Here is a 16,264-nt window from a genome sequence, read left to right as displayed (position 1 = left end):
GTTCTACCCAACTCTTGACAGTTGACATCACTGCTCAAAGAAGTTCAGGAAACCAACAATTCTGGAAGGATTGCCAATCCACTGAGTTAGTAAAGAATGAATATCTATGAATTTGTATTCAATACAGAATTATAAAAGTCATTTTTCCAAATAAGCATTAACTTTCACTCTTTTTCAGATAAAAGCTGTCAAAAGTGTATCACAACTCTTCACAAAATACACAGGAAAAAAACCATCCCATACCACTAGTGGGTGTTAGTGGAGAAAGCCCTGTTTCATGGGAAAAAACATTACCAGGGCCCAAAAGGAATAAATAACAGGATATAAAATATTCTGAAAGTTTTAAAAGGCCCCTAGGCCTAGACTTATTTTTAAAAAGCAAATTGTTGGCTAGTGACTAAAATAAGTAAATATAAAATGCTTTTACCTCTATCATCCATGTTGGTACATCAGTATGTGAACAGGCACCAAAAAAAACCCCCAAATTCCAATTATTACACTCAGAAGACAAAAGCCATTGCCATAATTATGTGCATTGCAAAATAAGGCAGTGATGGCTAACGATACACTGGTTTAGTTTGTTCTTTAGATGTGAACCATAACTGTCATGTAAACACTTGGCCTTTTAAAAGCATTTTTACATGCTGAAGTTGTAGTGCATTATATAAAATTCTGAACTGCTACGATTACAGTGGTGTCCTCAATAACTATACAAGGCTTGCTGCAGAAATAAAGAGTAAGCATTAGAAAGCATGCAGCTAAAAAGTTAAGATATTTGTAACTTAAGAACTGTAAGCCACATTAAGTGAGTTTCTAGCCCATGCTACAAAAGTTTTATAATAATTGAGTTTGATTTTTAAACATGATCTTGTCCATTTTCACATTATAACATATAATGCATTCAATAAATACACAACTAGAATATACAACTTTTTAAATACAGCTCATTTACTTTCTTGGACAAAAAATAAAATCTGATTTGTATGTGGAATATCAACAGCTTCCACTTAACATGAAAAGAGGGTCAAGAGCAAACTCATGGAAAGATTTTAATGTAGACTATTCGATGAACCAGATTTCAAAAAAGCCTTTCCCAACTGCACTTTTTAGATGCAATTACTCGAATATACTGCTGGACAGAAACTTATTAAGATGAGTATAACATTCTTTTTTTTTTTCCCTAGCAGCAGGTAGTCATTTAAGAAATTACAAGATTTGTATGTTACTAGGCCATTCAAAAATTCTGCATCCTTTTACTGTAAGAGCTCCACATCGTAACAGTAACACATGCAGACTGAGCATCTTAACATCCCTGTCATAAGCTATACCATATTTACACATTGCAGCGTTAGGCAGAAATTGAAGCCAGAGCCATTCAGGGGAAATATACAGCCATGATCTGTTTCTCAATTTAAATTATATTTGCAATTATAAATTAGGTATTTCACTAAACGCTAGTGGCATTTTACATATTAAAAAGATCAATTAATGCACTACATTCTTAGCCAAGCCTAAAATAAATGACTCCCCACATTCAAACTATAATTTGCTCCAGACAACATGGGCTTTAATTTGCAAACTCTTCAGTACGGATGTAGGCAGAACCCACCTCATGATTTGTGTAGAGCTCCATCCTGGGTAAACACACAGCTACACAGCACAGTATGCAAATAAAAGGTATGAACCTCATTGCGTTATCCTTCCTAAAGATTTTTTAAGTCAGACTCATTATTGTCAAAGCAGCATTTAAATTATGCCAGGAAAAAAAAAAAAGCTTTCATCTTTCCAATTTAAGTGGCCCTTTTAATGCCAAGTCAACATTATAATGGTTTATCTATGTTGGAAAATTAAATCCAGTTTGTTCTTTCAAACACAAACAAATTTAAAGGAAAATTTTCACCATGTATTCAAACATGTAATTTTATGTTTTCATATCTGTTACTTCTACATTAATTATTCAAAACAAGCCTCTCTCATGTCACTTACAGAAGTGCAGATGTAAATAACAAGAGCTGTGTGTGACTATACAGAATTCTTATAACAAAGCAATATGGCAATTTCTTTAACATCTTAAGCACATAAAATACCAGATCACCCACTTCCTTTTTTTCCCAATTCTAATACGAAAAACAAATCTGAATTTGGTAGTAAGTCTAATTTCATAAATGTTTTCTTCTCAGTATTTAACCTTTGGTGATATAGTTTCCAGTTTAATTAATACAATAAAAAAGCGGGGGAGAGAGAAGTAATGGAAGAACGTGAAACCAGGCTTGCTCTTGTAGCTATACCGTGATACCTACAAGAATGTTGCTATTGATCTTCTGTTAAATTACAAAAGAACAGAAATTATTCACCAAAATAAAAAAAAAAAAAAGAAACGGATGCTTTTTTAATTACTACGTTTGTATTATAAGTAAATTTTGCTCATAACATCATAACACTATTAGCAACCACTAGCAAAGTGCCAAAGACAGCAATGAGTTTAAAACAACTAGAGCCAGCTACCAAAATTGTTGCAGGAGAGACAAAGGGGATCAAGGTCAACATTCTTCTAGCGCAACAGCTAATCCACTCATATGAACATCGTATTGGCACGGGTGGGCGTAATAAATTTCCAAGAAATATAAAATATACACGATCCCACCTGATTTTCCCCGTCTTTTCGAGAGAACCATTTTGCTCTCGTTGGTCTCAAGCCATTACATATCTGAGCGAGGAAGGGGAAGGAGGAGTTCACAGAAGTTCAGGGTCATACAATGTTCACGTATCCTGTCACCTTCTAACTCAAAGCTCAGAGCAGAAGAACTCTTATGGCACGCACTGAAACCTACATTATTTTGGGTGTGCGTGTGGGGGGAGACCTGCAATAGGAGCGATGTGTCATACGTGCGGAGGCTGCGAGCAGAAGAGCTGTCAGGAGAACGCTGCCTCGCTTGAAGAGAAGGAGGCGGTGGGGAAAGGACGGTGACGAACGCAGGATCACCAAAAATTCCGGCAGTGCTCAGGGGCTGCCATCCCCGGCTCACCCCTCCGGCCCGGCTTCGCTCCGCTCCCGTCGCAGAGGGCTCAGCCTCTCGGAGCTGCCCCCTGGCCCCGCGGAGCCTCTCCCAGCTGCCACCGGGCAGCGGAAATCCCCCGCAGCCCGGCCCGACCCTGCCCGGGGGCGCCGAGCGGCGCTCCCCGCGCCCGGGGCTTCCTGGGCAGCCCCCGGCCCTCTCGCGGGGCGCTCTCCCACGACCACCATCACTTCCCCCCTGCTCCGGGGCCGCGCTGTCACATCACCCCCCGCGACGTCCCACGCACCGCAGGCCGAGAGCCAACACCCCGCCGCGAGCCGGACCCGCACCCCTGGGCCGGGAGACAATGAGCAGCCACAACTCACCAGCAGCGCCGGAGCTTCGCGGGTCCGGGGGCGGTTCCTTTGCCCCTTCTCCTTCCCCTTCTCCTCCGCCTAGGAGCGGTATCCGGCCGCCGGGAGCCGAACCCCCCCTCCCCTCGCCGCCCGAGAGCCTTCGCCGGACCGCCGGCCGCGCTCCCTCCCCGAGGAAAGTCACTTTATTCCCCGCTCCAACATGGCTGCTCCCCCCGCCGCTGCCGCCGCAGCAGCAGCTTTCTCCTCGCCGCGGCTCCCCGCCGCCGCCACCGGAGAGCGGCCGCAGGCCGTGCTCGGGAGCCGCCCGGCCGGCCGCTGGCGGTGCCGAGAGCGTCAGCCGAGCCGGGCCGCGGGGGTGTGCGAGGAAGGGGCAAGCCGAGGCGAGCCGGGCTGGGCTGCGCGTCCCCGCTGCGGGCTGACGCCTCCGCCCGCTCGCACAGAGCCAGCCCCGCCGGCTCCGGGCGCAGGAGGGGCCGCGGGGACGCCCGTGCGCCGGCGACACCTGGCGGCCGAGGCGGCCCCGGCTGAGCCGGCGGCTGCGCGGGGAGCGGGGGGGTCAGGGCGGAGCGCGGGGAATGCCCCGAACGGCGGCGCGGGGAGCGGGGGCTGCCGCAGCGCTTTTCTGGGCCGCCCTCCCCGCTGCGGGGGACCCCGGCCGCGCCGAGCCGAGTGGGGCGCTGCTGCCGTTCGCCGATCCTCCAGCGGCCCTGTGCGGCCGCCTCCTCCCGCGGGAGGAAGTGGGTCTCATCGGTAGAGGCTCCCGGGAAGCCGCCCCGGGGCCCTGCTGGCCGTCCGAGGGGTCTCCCCGAGCCGTTTCTTGTAGGGCAGGGTAGAAAAGGGGCGTTTGCTCGCTTCATTTTTACCCGTTCCTTGGCAGCGTTTCCGCTTGGGTTTGCAGAGCGATTTAGCTCCTGAGGCATCCCCCTGCTCCCCCTTCCTACGGCTGGCACGTTAATAACCGAAGTTAAGGGAAGCCGGGTGTCTCTTTAGGTCAATTGCTAACTCACGTTTTTCCTATTTATTCTTGTGGTGTTTTCTTTCCTTTGTCTCCTGCATTCAGCAGTGCCTGTACCATCCCCCTTGTCCTCCTTGTGATCGCTCTGACAGCGCCAACCGCGCTGCCTTCCTGTGCTTAGAATCTTGTTCCCCTCAAAGTGATCTAGTCTGTGTTTCCTCACTTCTCAGCCCTTTCCAGCCCTAAATTTCTTAGGCTTTATGTGTCACTGAACGAGACCTAGAAGGTGAAAGCTAGCTAGGTGAAAGCCAGCTGTTCTGTACTATGTTTTTTCACATTTCCATCACACAAAGAACAAGATCTGTCAGGAAGGCCACATCTGAGCTGATTTTAGTGACATGGTTTTGAACGTAAAGTACCAGGGCATAGGTACACTTGGGCCAGAATTTGGAAAATGGTTTGCTTTTTTCCCTGTTGGACATCTGCTGATCCTTGCTGCCTACCTGCTCTCTTGCTTTTTTCAGTTCAAATTTGGTGTCATGGGGCCTTTTCCCATCTTCATGCAGACCAGGGTTATGGGCCCCACACTCCTGTGGATGCTGAGTGAGGCCAAAACCGCTTCGTTCTGCAGGCAGGTCTGTACTGTGCTGTGTCTAGGTGGAGACTAGAGTACATTTTCATTTGCAGAAGCAAGCCCCTGATCTTGAGGAACTCTGTGTGCAGCTTATTCGAGCCAGGCCCTCTCCACAGTTGGGCCAAGGGGGAGCTGCCTTCACAGGAGCAGTGCCAGCTGAAAATTCCCCTGCTTCCAGCTCTGTTGACCCTTCCAACAGCACAAGCAAACCAGAACACAGACAAGTATGTTTCCCAGTAAACAGAAGTCAATTTCTCTTGCCTAAAAAAGGAGTGCAAGCATGAAACCACTTCTTAAATGCACAGAAATTCACTTTGCTCATGCTGATGTAAATTTCTAGTGAAATCGGTTTACGATAAAAAGAAGTAAACATGACTCAGAAACAAACGTTCTGTTTATACAGACATAACATGATTACCACGGTATTTTTGCATGTTTTCAAGATGCTGGATAGCTACCTTACATTTGCAAAACTTGTGGGATTTTTAATAACACAGAGAAAGCAGACACTCAAGCTTTGAACTTTCTGGTAATGCAAAGATACCCCTTACAGATCTCCTTTAAAGCTCAGGACCTACCAGTTCCTGCTAGACCTACCAGTTCTGATCTTTGAATGCTAACTAGATGATGTATGTTTTGTTTTATCTTATTCAATTTGAAGGCTATTTTGGGTACGCAGTAACATTAGAAATGATAGTGTGCAAGTTTATTATGTGCATGATTTGTAAAACAAGCTTCTGAGACAGCACAGTAACAAGTGCAGCATGTCCATTTATTGCAGCACATCCAAGTAAAGGCTGTTCCACCTATGAAGTACAGAGGGAACGTGGGTTGGAAGTTTATGAAGCCGTCTTTTTATATAATAAAAATATCAGTAAAATATGTTCATTTTACTTGATTCATAAGTCCGCTGTTCATACTTCTGTTATTACAGGAAAAGTAATTATGGCAAATAAAGGAAGAAACTTAAAAAATGAGCAGTTAGGATGAGTCACCCAAGAAATAAGGGGTCAACACTAACTGCAGTGTAATTAGAGTATTTTAGGGTTTTCCACTTGTAATGGGGAGAACTATGAATTTTTAACAGGGAAGAGTTTGTAATGGTAGAACACTTGATATCCATTTGGCCTTTGTATCTGCCACTACCTTATGACCTCAGATAAAGATTTTCACATCTGGGCAAAAGACAGTGCAGAAGGAAGACAGAGTGACAGACTTAGGTTTGAAATGTAGGCACTGGTTTTGATTGATTTATCCCATGGGTCTAGTTTTATAACTATAGCTATTGATTTGTTTTATTATTTAGTGGATTATGTAGCAATCAATCATATTTCCATCTAGCTAACCATGATGATTAATATTTTAAACTAGTTTTAAGATGGATTGGCTGGTGAGTGCAATAGGTCTTCTCTCTAATCCAGCTAGAATGGAATACACCCAGGTTACATGGAATGAATTATTGCCACTGGACAATCTGATGAAATCTACATCAGCCATTAGAATTTAAATCTCCAGTAGGAATTCAGTGCTGTCAGGGGACTGAGATTTCCTGCTTTGAAAATGAACATTTTGGATTTACCTCTACATTTCTTCAACAAAAGTATGTAGTTATTCTGTGACAGTAAAAGTATGGGAGTTAAATCAGTGGAGTTCACATAGCGGTAGATGGAAACCCTACAGAAACACATTTTTAACACAATGTCTGTAGAAAACAGTTACCTCCCTGCCAAGAGGCAAGCTCAAGATTCTGTGTCACTGCATCAGGAGTCAGCGACCTCGCAATCAGCCAGCAGTGTGGGAAAGCATTGTGCTAAACTGCAAGGGATGTGTTCGTTTGCAGGGGAAGGACTGAAAGCCTTGGCAGGTTATTAAAAGAGGAAATGATTTCCAAATACAATATTCTGTTTTGAAATGCAATTGTTTTTTTCTATTGGATGCCAAAAATTTCTGAAGAATGCAATATCCTCTAACTAATTGTATCTGTGCTCTGAGAAAAGAAACAGGGCTATTGTTCTCCTCACAGCACGAGCTATTTATATGTTAGTCTGTGTAGCACTCCTTTCTGTAATGATTGTCTTCCACCTATGCAAAACTCCAATCCATTTAAAATAATCAAATTAAGATAGTTTCTTGCCTTCTTAACATCAAGCAGATATTCATATAAAGCGTTTTCCAGGTTACTTGGATTTAGTACAAGGCCTCTAGGCTAAATACAGTACAATTCTATTACCTCACTGGACGACCAAACCCCTTCCTTTCTGATGAATGGGAGCAGGAAGTAGTAACATGAAGGAGGTACCCCTTGAAAGAAGCAAAAATGAGTGTACTTCTACTAAGTAGAGCTGTAGCTATTTCTATCATGATTTCTGTAACTGATAGCTGGTCATTGTGTTTTAGTTGCACTTTGCTTTAGCTGCCTATATTTCACATAAGCACATTGTGGAAAGTTACTATTTGTTCTTGTAAACCTTGTTTTTGGTACGCAGGAAAGAGTTATCAAAGTGAAAGTAGTGGGGTGTTCATTATCTACACTTGAGATTTTCATTTGCATAGCTATACAGGTGTTTGGAGACTGATTAACTGCTGCAGAAATTACTAGAAGACTAAGCACATTACCTGTGCTTAGTTCCCATCTCTATATCATATTTTTTTAGCATGTAAATATTTGTAATATATGACATGACATATACATATGACATATTGTCACTGTTTTCTTCCTTTATATTGCTAAACCTTTTAGTTGCTATATGTAACGTCACAATATCCTGTCACAATGCTACTTAAATATTGTTTCTCATTTCCTCACACCTTGCATCTCTAAATTTTGAAGAATATTTATCAGTCATGTAGATAATGATTTCAGTATCTTTACAATATCAGAATTTATGCTTTTATCTATATCTGGCATTTGTGGTATTTGTATATACAAAGTATCTACCAGTTGTGTATATTTTTTTGATCTGGAGCACTGTTTAAGTGGAAAATCTAATTTCATTGCTTGTTTTTTCTTGACTGTTTTCTTCTTCCAGATGAAGATTCCTCCAGCTAATGTAAATGAAGTCTTTCCATTGACTTCAGCAAGAGTCAACTTAGTTCTTGTAGAAGGAAGTTAATAGCATGGAGACAGACTCTTTTTGTACAGTTCTGCCTGGGTTTGCAAACAAACACTAGACACTCCTTTATTTCTCTACTACTGCTCTGAAAGACAGGACATCCTGCTTTTCAGAACAAAAGATATTAAGCCTACTTCAACTAGGTCAATTGCCACACTCAGATAGAAAATGGTGAGGTTTCTTCTGTAATTGTCTAAAAATTAGGTTTGTGCCTTGGACAATACATGACTATAAAACTCTAGCCTAGTGAAAGAAATATTTTTTTATTCTTTTTTTTTACATTTTGTTTACATTTTGTGTTCGAGACTAAAGGTGGTGAAAAGAATTTGAGCAAAACAATTAATTTCTGCAGGTAATGAAAATTGGTCACTTGTATGTGCACACCTCTGCTGCTTGTCCCTTTCAGGTATCATTCAGGGATACAATGCTCCCTTTATGAAACAGAAATCTGAAATGGCAGGGGAAGAGGCTCCTATTTTTCTCTATTTCTTTCATGCAGGTTCAGTGTCTCATACAGAATAGCTTCTTCATGGCAAGTAAATTGCTTCATAGAAATTTACAGTCATTATTCACTGAATTGATTAGAAATGCCATCAGTGAGTCTCAGAACCATTGTATCATTGCCAATTTGAACTACTTAGTGGATTTGAAATTAAAGCACAAAATATACAGAGACTCCTGCAGTTACAAGACTATAGGTGTCAAACATCCTGGTCTTTCCTTATTTTAATGGTTGCTCTCTCCAGAGTGTTTCAGGACTTTAATGAAATTGCTTTCAGTCATGACAGCTGGTTACTTTCCTGTAATACTGTTACATAAAACTTAAGTTTGTTCTAGCAAAGATGGTAGCTGTTTCAGTGAAGATGAAACCAGATCATTCTCAAAGTTATCTTTTTAATTCTGGACAGGAAAGTGTAGAGAGACATGGGAATAAAAGAAGTGGGAGCAGAACTAAAATCAGATGTAGAGAATATGAGAAGTATCAGAAAAGGCACATGAAAATGGAACCAGGGTGCATAGTGAATGCTGGAAATAAAATGAGACACAGGAAATCTGGGGATAGAATGAAATGAGCTGAGGGAAACATAGGCTACCTCAGCGAGAACTGAGTACTGTACACATTGTTTTCTCTATGCCACAGGCCAAGGGTATATGATATATTGTTCATGTGCAGAGACTTTCTTATATATTCTAGAAATCCCTGTGCATGCTCAGATCAACTACATTTTGGAGCTTTTTGTGCACTGGCAGCTGGTTGGCTGACTGCTTTGAAATTTATAATGGCAGCTTTTGAGATGTCAGTAGGAGATAGCCTTTGCAAAACAAGCACTACAGATAGAGAAAGGGGACAGGAGGAGAGCTGGGATGGATGAAAGAGAATGCAAGAGAGAAGATACGGAAAACAAATTCAGGAAATTAGGAAGTAAGTAAATGTAGGGCTTTATCTGTGAGTCTAGGCCAAAGGCTTTTACAATTTTGTAATCTTAACACTAACTATGCAGGGGAGATAGGTACAATTAAGATGTTATTTTTTATCTGCCCCATGTCCTACCCTTCTGCAGAAAGTTGTTACACCCTGAGGGAGAGGAGACAGAACCATACCTATTTCCTGTATAGTGTGGCAAGTAGCTTTAACCACCAGTGAGGACATAGAGGCAGGTGAGTCAGATGCCTGTAGTTTCTTCTGACGCACCTCCTAGGGAGGGTACCCTCTGGCACATGGGAGGGACAAAGTGCTGAGGTCTGTAATAATTGTTCAAATTGCAACAGCTAGATCAGTCAGGCTTTTCTTAACTATGAATCCTGATTTAGGCAGCCATGTGTATATTTATATGTTGGTGCTAGATTTGGAAGACTCCATCCAAGTAAGAGAGAAAAAAGGGTGGCATAAAACCAGAAGAATATAGTTGGCAGCTGCTATCTGCTCATTGAAAGAAATGCTTCCTCTTAGGTACCAGTGAGAAATTTTACATAGCTACATGTGCATTTAAGGTTGAATAAGACAATTGATTAAACTGATATGTAACCTGTAGAATTTTCCTGACACTGAAAATACCAAAGTGCATTTTCAAATGAGGTTAACAATTTCTGTAGATATCAGGATAAAAAAAGAGAAGAGGTCACTCATAAATTCCAATTGATTTAAGTGTGGCATTTCTCACCCATTTATTTTTGTGTAGCTGCTTGCTTTGCCAAATAGCTGATTGATCAACTAAACTATTCTCTAAGTCAAGCACATCATTTTTCAAGTTCTGTTTCAGCACAGTATAAAATAATTAGAGCTATAAAAAAAAAACCACACAAAAAAAACAGGAATGCCACAGTCCCCCACATATCTATTAGTTGTCATCGGTAGAGTCTAGCTGTTACCCAGAAGCATGTTAAAATTAAATGGTGAGCTTTATATAACATACTTATTTGTTCTCTCCTTCTTTACTTTACCATTCTTCATTTCAAAGCTCTTTTCTTCACTTCACAACATGGCATATTCCTGGCCGTGCAGATACGTATCCTCCACAGCAAATTGTTGCACAATTATACTTACCTTTTAAAAACAAACAAAAATTCAGTTGGAGATTTTGTAGCTCAAACTACATGCATGGCTTTAGAAATAGTTAAGTATTTTGCAGGACAGATAGAAATTTATATCAGTTTATAGACCATACAGAATTTAGGATAAATGTCTACTAGAAATTAAAAAAAAAAGAAAGAAAAAAGGAGGTAACTGTGTGCTTGAAATTCTGTATTGGTCTGATTTAATCTCATTAGCTTCATTCAATATTTTGTTTTGGAAAATTTATTTACCTTTTTTATAATTCATCAAAACAGTTTATTTTGCCCACCAATAAGCTCTCCATAGAAACAGTTGTATCTTAGTAACATACCAAGAATAGAGTTCAGGGAATGCACTGCATCTGTATATCCTGCCCTTAAAGAACCATTTCTAGTTGTTATAAGGGAAGGTGAGAGTTTTCTTTCTGCAATTGTAGCAAGCACAGCACTGCAATACAACATCTCAGTGCTTCCTAGGTTGATCCCCTTACACATGAGATACAGGTAATTTCTGCCTCTTACTCCTTGTCCTTCATAGGAGCATGTCAGCAAAGATGTCAGATGGCTGTCCCTTACAGCTGGGAGTTTGTTTTTTGGTTTTGTTTTAATTGGATGCTAGTTGATGAAGTGCATGAACATTTCTTGCTTTTGGCCCTTGTTAGCTAAATTCAAAACTGTTTTTACGACTGCTCCTGTTTGTTTTTTAGGTTTTTTTTCTGTCCCAGGTGTCCTTCTACATAGAAAAATTTTGAAGATTGTTTCGCTGGTATCACCTTGTGTGGAATCTGTAGCTGCTCTGTAGGGCACTACTTTTCTACACTCCAGGTGACTCTAGCTTTACCAGCTCTCCTCTCATTGTGCCTTTCTCCTTTCTGCTCTTCCATGCTTGCTGTAGGGCCCCTGTTTGTCCTCTGGCACCTTTGTTCTCTCTGTCCCTCACAAAGCTGGAGTGATCCAAGGGAACGGTTACGATGACATTTGAGCTTCTCTGCAGCAGTGTGTTGATATTTACACTGAGCTGATTATTAGCAAGTGGAGCACATGACTACATTGTAAAAGCTGCTTAGTTTAACCAGTGCTTCAGGGGAAAAGAAGAGGAAGTAGAGTGATGCAGGGGCTGTGTGTCAGTCCTTTCATGGTTGGTGGGGGCTGTGCCATTAATTTGTCTGGGTAGTAAGGGTTGAAGTAAGGGATGAAGTGTGCTTTTCAGCTGATTCTTACACTGCTTTTTAGTTGTTATTTGCTGCATATTCCATGCCTTGACTGTTACTCTTCTCTGCTTCAAAATAAGCCAGGCCATTTAACACTAGGGTAGAGTGGAGGGTGTCCTATCCCCAGCCCTCCACAAGAAGCTTTTAAGATGTCAAGCAACAGAACACCCCATGCCAGGTTTTGAGTAAGGAAAAGAGTAGTTATCAGCTTTGGTCTCAGGCACAGGCTGAGGGAATGAAGGCAGAGGCAAGATACCTCTTGTCTCAGCACACAGTTATTAAAAGAACATGTCTGGAGGCAAAAAAGAGGCCCAAGAACCCAGAGAAACCAGACAGATTTAACAAGAATTTCTCTTACCCTCTGTTTGGGGAGGCAGAGGGAAAGCATCTTGCTGAAACATGGTTTTAGAAATTTTTTATTTGTGTGGTTAATCTAAATTTGCAGCAGTAGCAAGCGAGCTATTTCAGAATATGAAATGGGGACACTGGGAGAGGTCTTTTTTTTTCTGGTTTCAGGGAAATGTTAGGGTATTGTGAACTGCCAGTTATGTTTTAGTGAGGCTGAAGTATAAAAAACAAGCAGCAGAGCTTTGGAAGTCATGGGGGCATTGACACCTCTCTCTACCAACCTGTGTATGCCCACCTAACCCTTGAGATACTATTTTCTCACTTCTCTTTGGCTATGGTATCTCCATGTTCATGTCTCAGGCAGCTGTTGGTCCTCATTCTACAGCTTGCATCATTTCTGCAGCTACAGGTCACTCCCTGTATCTTCCACGTGGGTGGAAATGGGGCAGGCCAGGGACCTTTTCCATGTGGGGAAAAGAATAACAGAGTGCTGATAGAAGAGCAAGAAGGCCTGCAGTGATATTGAAAGGTGTTCTCTTTGGAGGGAAGAGATTCAGCCTAAAGCAGCTGAACTTCTCTCTCCTAGAGCCTCTCCTAGGCCCTAGCAGAACCTGCAGATTGCTCCCTCATCAGCTGTCCAAGAAGGCTGTGTCCACATTAGCAATTTGTTTCAAAGTGACAGTGTGGTTTGGAGGAAAATCTTGTCATTGTCTCCACTTACCATGTGGTGTTTCAGTTCTCGAAGTGGTTTTGGTGTATACAAACCAAATTCCTTCAGGAGGAAATGAAAACAGAAGCTCTGCTTCCAATCTGCTCCACATGCACCCTAGCGCTAATGGGGACAAGAGGTTCCAAAATAGCGTGTGAGCTGCATCATCACAAGGTCCTCTAGCACATACCTAACACTTCTTCTCAGAAAGCTTTGAAACACATGTATAGTGGAGGTGTCTGGCTTCAGTGACTAGGCTAAATATAATCTAGAATAAACCCCAAAACATATTTCATGGGAAAATGAGGTGCATTAGTATCAACTATTTCATTCTACCAATCCAGTCCTTATATGCTGAATTACTTTCTTCTGAAAATACTGCTTACTTTTTCCTGTACCTTGAGCTGGCTTTAGGAAATGCCAAATTTAACCTAAAAATGTACCTAGAATGTTTCTTGTATCTAGTAACGGGGATGCCCACACAACTTAATTATGTATGTTAGCGCTTTAATCACTAAAGACAGCTCTCTAATCACTATTAAAGAGCTAATGTTGCTCCTCTTAACTTGAATGAAAGACATAAAGCAAAACCTGCCAGCAATCACAAGAGTAGATATGCTGGTACTGTAGCCAAGGATACAGGGAGAGCTGTGGAATTGTACCCCAGGGTGGGTAAAGGCACATAGGCTGAAAACTGCACTCAGTAACATGCCTACTCACCAAAACAAAAAAAGGCAAACATAGCTGGGTGAATAACAGTGACAATGTCATTCTCTCCTGAGTGGAAACTACTATGTGCCTACTATAAGGGTAGAAGAAACCAGTGTTTAGCCAGAATGATGAAATATGTAACAGTCTACATTTACCAATATAATTACAAAATTATAATTTCAAAATTAGATAAATTCTTAACTGTTGTATTGTCTTCCCCCCCCCCCCCCCCACTTTTCCTATGATATGCATTTATTTATGAGCTTCTTTATTTGCATAGCTCAATGGCAGCACTGATGTAAGTGTCTGCAAGTACCCAGTGCTCTGTGCTGCTATTGTCACTTACAGTCAAGATTTAGTTACAGCTGCTCCCAGGAGCCATAATGTGCCCTCATGCCTCACATATCCTATTGTGAATTGAAAACATGTTCTAACAAAATGTTATGAAATTACATGCAAGATTATGGAGATATTTTTTCATATGGAAAATTTTAGTGTTCTTTAAGAATCTGTAATTTGTACAGTTTAATATTTTTTTTCTTGCCATGTCAGATAAACCTAGACATTCTGCTCTCAGATGATAGCACGTTTGGAGATATGAGAGAAACAGGGAGCTGCTGGAACATATTGCAGAAGCCTAAAGCACTTAGCAACAGAGAAAGTGTGGGCTGCAGCGACAGAAGCCAGAATGTGGAAACAAGTGACATCGAGGCGGCTGTTTGGGAAAGAAGAGCTTTTACTTTGTTTATAATTTCAGTAATTCTAAAGAACTTGGCAGTGTGGGAGGTCACTGCAGTCTCTGACTCTGCACATATCCTTTTCTGTGTGCCTGTTTTTCAAATGCCTATGATAATTATTACCAAGAGTGCTGGATGTTCTAATTTCCTTTTGTATTTCCTGTTTCTCAAAAACTAGAGAAGTCAAATTAAGGTATTTGTTTTGCATCAGTTTATTCTGTTAAGACATAACTCATGTGGCAGGCACCATGAATAGTTTTTAAAATGATAGTGATAATGTCTTCTGGAGTGATACAATAATTTACCATGATGCTTTTTAGTGCTTTGCATTGGAACATCCTGATAGTGTGCACTAATGATAGTGTGGATGTCAAATAACTGCTAAAGAAAAGATGCCTGAGGTGCTGAGCAGGGTAAATTGAGCTGAGATAAAATAAAAATGTTTCTGACATCACAGTGACTTTTACAAGGGCATTTAGAAATCAGTGCATTTCTAAGTCCTGCAGGTCTTACTGAGGTAGAAATTATCTGGAGAACTTTACTCCCCACTTACTGGGGATTGTTTTACCTAATGCATATGCACCTGTAAATACCAAAATCTCCTTTCCTCTGAAAAGTTATTCTGCATATTAAATGCAGGGGCTGCACAGCTCTAGGGTTGAAAAAAAAAAGTCCTTAGGCAACACAGGACACTTAAGGAACCTTACCATAATTGTTACATTTTGTATTAATGAAGGTTGAACTAGCCATTATCTTGTATTTTCTTTTTCCTCTCTATAAATATCTCTTGTGGTTTGCATTATTTGGTAATCTAACTGTGTCTACTTTTGAGATATTACCACTTGAAAATAACAGTCAAAGTAAATGATAGAGATGTACCAAATTACTATAATAGAGGTGCTACAGGACTTCATAGAACAGAAAAAAACACAAGGAGTAAATTTATGTAATAATGATGCCTGAGGAACTATTAGTATTGAAGTGTAACAAATTTATCTATTCACTGAATACTACAGTGTTGAATAGCTTCAGGCTACTGTTGATATTCTTTAACTCCACAGGTGACCTGTCATTGGGTAACTGGCCTTTTAAAGGGAATTAGATTCAGCCTAACTACTGATATCAACTGTTTACTTCCAAAATGCTATAGTAATTTCAGTTACTAAAATGCAGTAATCACCTCACATTAGATGGCAAATTAAAAAAAAATAGAACAGTAAAATAAAATAATTAAAAAAAAATTAACACAAAATGCAGTCACCAGGCCAAAGCTGGGTAACAAATATATTACTGAGAAAGTTAATAAAGTACAGAGACATCCCTGGGCTGTAAGAGAAGTGTAATGTAGGTGTTATCAAATCATCCAGACTCCAACAGGGTGAACCTGAAAAGTCATCCTATGACACTTACAAACAGCAACATCTTCAAGCCTTCCAAAACACACTGGGACCTCTTACAGCTCACTTAGGAAGAAAAGATCACTTTGGTTTGAACCTCCCAAGGTCCCTTTGCTTAGGAACAACCCTGAAAATATCTTCCAGCACTTGTAGCCTCAGGGCAAAACACTTTTCCTTGAGGAAGGTTCCCACAGCTCCCTGTCTGCAAACTTCTCAGGGTCTAAGCGCCAGACTGTCTCTCTCCTGTTTAATGTCTCGCTTCCATATTAACAGCTACAGAGTCCCAGGGAGGAAGTATCACCTGTCGAAGGAGTTTAAAGACCTGAAATTCCAGCACCATTGCTAAAATATATGTCTTGACCTACTCCCACTTAATGTTTTTCCTTTCTTCTTGCTTTCTTCTTCTATTGCTCTCAGCTGCTGCCTTTCTCTTATTATAAGCAGGACCATTATCTCTTTATCTCAGATCTCTGTTGTACCCAGCGTACATAATTGCCACCATCAACCCTTAATTCTCTGACTC

General features: G+C 41.2%; 1 protein-coding gene across 2 annotated transcripts in view; it reads right to left on the bottom strand.

Moving 5' to 3' along the window:
• The window catches only part of CDK17 (cyclin dependent kinase 17), a 90,867-nt gene extending 87,348 nt beyond the window's left edge, over window positions 1-3,519 (bottom strand). Inside the window, exon 1 of one of the 2 annotated variants that reach the window (XM_066549578.1) lies at window positions 3,383-3,519. The gene's annotated coding sequence lies outside the window, so the exon portion shown is untranslated. The remainder of the gene's footprint in view (window positions 1-3,382) is intronic. The other variant, XM_066549579.1, reaches the window with a different exon arrangement.
• Window positions 3,520-16,264: the final 12,745 nt, after the last annotated feature.

Source organism: Molothrus aeneus, chromosome 5 (genome assembly GCF_037042795.1).
Source record: "Molothrus aeneus isolate 106 chromosome 5, BPBGC_Maene_1.0, whole genome shotgun sequence".
Taxonomy (NCBI): domain Eukaryota; kingdom Metazoa; phylum Chordata; class Aves; order Passeriformes; family Icteridae; genus Molothrus; species Molothrus aeneus.
Note: the sequence above shows the minus strand (reverse complement) of the source record. Positions and strands in the feature narration are given on the sequence as shown.